Raw genomic sequence first — 5,269 nt, 5'->3', positions numbered from 1 at the left:
TCTCTATGAATGTGCATGCATTCAGCTACTTTAAAATATACATTTTCTGTGGTCCTTCAATTTTTAATAAGTATGTAGAATGTATTCCTTCTTTGCTGATTTGTATCTCTTCTCTGTGGCGGTAAAAGCTGAGAAAGCCTCCATCTGTTACTAATTCTTGTATCCCTACACACTGACTGGAAAAGGTCACCAGAAGAAAAAGGGTCGTTCTGCTGCTTTTCCTTACTCCCAGTCCAAGGACACAGGCTGCTGTGAAACCAAAGCTCCTATTGTGATTGATGTCCTGGAGCAGGCTTGAGAGCCAAGCTCAGAGAACTCAAATACCATACTGCCTGACAATCTGTTTAAACTTTGCGTATGTTAAATAATTTTAGTTCTTTTCTTTGTATGCATGTTTGTTCTATTAAATTGAAGAGCATTGCCTTAATTGCTGTTGAATATTCTATGTTTATTCATCGGGTTTCCACAGTGGATATGAAGAAAGCATCTTTAAATATTTGAAAAATAAAACTGTGGTGAACTTAAGAGATTTTTCACGTATACCTCCGGTGGTTTGGATAGTTATCATCATGTTTAAAAGCAAATATGTTCACTTTAATATGTAAACATTAGGTGATCACGGAATAGAATTGTAATTTTAAACATGAGAGCCTATTTCATCTCTTAAAGTACACATAGAAAATGTAGCTACAAAGTAGCATGTTTGAGTTTAAAATCAAATGTATGTGTGTGTGTGTGTTTGTGTGTGTGTGAATTACATATGATAGGAAGCCTAATTTTTAACACATGGTAGGCATCAATTATCTGTTGAATGAATGTGTAAATGAGTAAGGCTTTATTTCTGTTGTGTTTTCCTTACTTTTAAGCTGCCATTGTCTAATCAAGTGCCGGTGCTTTTACTTTAAACTTAATTTTATTGGAAATCTCAAAGAATATGAGAAAATATTTGCAAATCATATATTTGATAAGTGACATAGGCAGAATATTTAAAGAACCCTTAAAATTCAACAGTAAAATGACAAATAACCAATTAAAAAGTATGCAAATGATTTGAATAGATATTTCTCCAAAGATATAAAACTGTCTGAAAAGCACATGAAAAGATGATCAACATCATTAGCCATTGGAGAAGTGCAGCTCAAAACCACAATGAATACCACAATACGTGTGATATGGATGGCTATAATACAAAAGACAGATAGTCACAAGTTTTGGGGAGGATGTGGAGAAAGTTTGTAACCCTCCTAAGTTGCTTGTGGGAAGTGGCACAGTCATTTTGGAAACTGATTTGCCAGTTCCTCAAAATATGAACCGTAGGGTTTCCATATTACCTAGAAATCCTATTCTAGGTAATATCTAAAATAAATGAAAACTTACATTCACACAAAATCTTACATGCAAACATTCCTAGCAAGATTATTCGTAGTAGCTAAAAAGTGGAAACAACTCATATGTCCATTAACTCATGAATGGATAAACAAAATGTGATGTGTCCATATAATGGAATATTATTCAGCAATAAAAAGGAATGGAGTACTGATACATGCTACAACATGGATGAACACTGAAAGCATTATGCTAAGTGAAATAAGCCAGTCACAAAAGACCTCATATAGTTTGATTCCATTATGGTGAAATGTACTAACTAGGTACATTTTAGAAACAGGAAGTAGACTAGTGGTTGCCTGCAACTGACAGTTGGGGGCAGGAAAATGAGGAGTGAATACTATTCGGTATTGGGTTTCTTTGGGCGATGATAAAAATATTCTAAAGTTAGATGATGGTGCTAGCTGGACAGCTCTGTGAATATACTAAAACCCCTGAGCTATACATTTTAAATGGGTGAATTTTACAGTATGTGAGTTATGTGTGTGTTTTTTTTCAACTGGTCTTGTGAAACCCTTAAATTTATTTAAGGAATTGATTTTAAAAAGAAAATAGAGAGGTTGCTAAGGAAAGAAAAATTGAAGAAACCCATAGTCTTTCTGCTTCTGTCAGAAAGACAGAAAGAAAACATCCACCCAGGAATGTGAATGGCTCTCTAGGAGCAGTGCTCTGGTGGTCTGTGTGTCCCTGAGAGCAAGGCACAGCCAGTGGTCACTTGGGCCTGGCTTTGGCAATGTTTGCTGCAACACCATGGCTTGTGCTGTAGCCCTCAAAGGCCATACTGTCTGGAACATTTCTTGCTTTGTGTATTTTTATCAGAATCAACACTGATTCTTCAGTCCTGTCCTTTCTTTCTAGGGTCATGACATTTTTTTGCTGCTTCAAAAGGATTTTTTTAAGATAATGGTTTAGGCCGGGTGTGGTAGCTCACACCTGTAATCCCAGCACTTTGGGAGGCCAAGATGGGTGGATCACGAAGTCAGGAGACCGAGACCATCCTGGCTAACACGGTGAAACCCTGTCTCTACTAAAAATACAAAACAATTAGCCACACTGCAAAGTTATTTTGGTCTGGATTTACATTATGTCATGTTACTTTATATTGCTTTATATCATCTTGTATTATATATTGTTTTTCTTTCTCTGTAGACAGATGAACAAGCCATGTTAGAAGATACACTGGTTGCACTATTTGATTTGGAAAAGGTTTCCTTTTACTTTAAACCATCAGAAGAGGAGCCCCTGGTTGCAAGTAAGTAATTAGGTATTTACAAAATTTATTTGGCATCAAATAATTATATATGATATAACTTTGATATTAATATATTTGATAAATATTTTATTAACTGAATGATTGAAATGTATCCTTTTGATTTAGCAATTTTCCATCACTAATCTGACAAAGGCAGTATTTTAAAAGTTATATAGTCAGAGAAGTAGCAATATGTATGGTTTAATGTCCGTATCTTTTACTTTCTGCAAGTTATCATTATCTACTATTTCCACATTCCCATAAATATAGTTAAAATATATCGATCAGTCTAATAAATCTTCAGTAGTTTGTTATTATTTTTATATGTCTCTTGTTTTTTCAAAAGTACGAGTATCCTATGTATTAGGCCAGAACGTGTAAGCTTCTTCAGGTTTTATTTCTCACATTCCTAATGTCTAGTACAATAAATAAGGACTCCATACATTTTCATTTGATTCATGATCTGACTTAAGATGATAATCATTCATTTATTCATGTATCAAAAGCTCCTTAAATGCCTGCTTCTTGCCAAGACTATTCTTGGTGTTGGATTCAGTAGAGAACTAAACAGATAGATGTCTCTCATGGGGATTAAGTTAAGGTGAGGAGAGATAAATAATAGGCAAAATTATTTTATAATAAATTAGAAGGCAATTATGTGAAAGATATATAGGGAAACAAAAGAGAGCAAAAGATACCAATGAAGGGGCAGGTGAAAGGTTGCAGATAATGAATGGGGTAGGGAGGAATCTTTACCTAAAAGGAGAGCAGAACCCTAAAGAGGTTGAGGGAGGGAGTCGGAGGAGCAGTGTCCCAGGCTCACTGGACTCTGAGGCTGGAAGCAGACATGGCATGCTCTCAGGATAGGAAGTTGGCCTACATAGGTGGAGTGGAGCGAGTGAGGGGAACAGAAAAAGAGTTGGAAACAGCAAGGAGGCCAGACTATGCAGAGCTTGCCAGCTGTTGAAAAAGCTTTGCTTCCTAACCATGCCATTGAACAGATGAATTATGGGATGTGACTTCCGTATTAAAAGGCTGTCTCTGACTGCTGTGTTAAATAGACTACTCTGGGACCAAGGGCAGAAGCCGAGTGATCACTTAGATGGCTACTGAATGACCCAGGTGGGAGAAGATGGTGACTTGGCCTGGAGGGTAGCTGTGGAGATTATTTAAAAATAAAGCAATGTCAATGCTGTTTAATTTATGAAAATAGAGAGAACAGAAAATTATTAAAGTTTCATTTCCTCTGATGAATGAGGAAGAGAACAAGAAGTACAAAGTTAGAAATTTAGGTTGTATTTATTCAAGGATTTTTCTGACAGAAGGTATTATTTGATAAGGATAATATTATTTGAGCAAATTGTGTGGTTTTCTGTGGATATGTATAGAATAGGGTATATTTTCATTTACTTGAATAATGTGGGCATAGTTTTGCTGCAGGCAGAGAGAACTTTATTTTCATGATATAACCCAATATGTTGTTTAAAGTTTTGCCTGAGGAACTAGAAGTTCACAGGGGTACTGTTTTCCATGGTTCTATGACATTATTGGCAAATGGTCTGTTGAACAAGAAGAAGAACCAATATCATAAGCTTGATAAAATACTTGCTTATTGAGTATCTACTGTGAAAGATTTAACTTTGAAACACATATTAAATATAAAAAATAATTGAGCCCATGTAAGTAGTAATAGTATGTAAATGTAGATGTCACTGTAACAGATACAGGCATTCTGAATATATTTGGCAATACATTTTAATGTATCTCTTCAAAGTGTAACCTCAACTTCTGAAAATAGTTCTCTAGTGAGGGGCTGGTTCCAATGCTGCACTATTGAACACTAAAAAGAGTGAACATAGGAATATAATTCTTATTTTAAGTTGATGCAGGAAATAAGAAAATTATTCTGTAATCAATGGTTATCACATCTTATTTAAGTGGTGTAAGGAAATGAAGTTTTATTATGCATTGCATGTAGTTTGATCTTCCTGTTACTTAGATGCAGAGAAGTCAGATTCACTAATTAATTCCATATCACTGGGATGGAGACTAGTTGACTGCATGCCTTTGAGGGAGGACTAGGTATAGAGAGTGGGGAAGCATGAAAGTGTAAAGATACCACTGGCTTTGAAGTCAAGAAATCCAAGTCCAAATCTTGGCTCCATTCTTATCTTTAAGCATGAGAACTGTAGCTTTCCCTAACTCACAGGATTGAGGGACTTAAATAAGATAATGTATTTGAAAGACTCTAGCATTATATATGGCTATGCTAGTATTCAGTAAGTATTTGAATCCACCCTTCTTACTTTATTACTTTGCATTCTTCTCAAAAGCTATATTTATAGCATCACCTATAACTTCACTTTTGCATGGAAAGAATAATGAGATTCTGAAGAATTATGGCATGCCAAGCAAGTAGAACTCAAATGTCTTGATTAAAAACAGTTCATTTTCATTGAAGAAATAATTATTAAATATATATAACATGTTAACTACTGAACTAAGTTCTAGGGATATCATGGTATGCCAATGAAACAAGGCTTTTTTGGCATGGAGCTTAGACGCTAATGAGAGATACAAAGAAGTAAAAGGGCAATTTGACCACTTCGGTAATAAGGAAAATACAAGGTG

Source organism: Rhinopithecus bieti, unplaced genomic scaffold (assembly GCF_001698545.2).
Source record: "Rhinopithecus bieti isolate Rb0 unplaced genomic scaffold, ASM169854v2 scaffold_27306, whole genome shotgun sequence".
Classification (NCBI taxonomy): domain Eukaryota; kingdom Metazoa; phylum Chordata; class Mammalia; order Primates; family Cercopithecidae; genus Rhinopithecus; species Rhinopithecus bieti.
Note: the sequence above shows the minus strand (reverse complement) of the source record.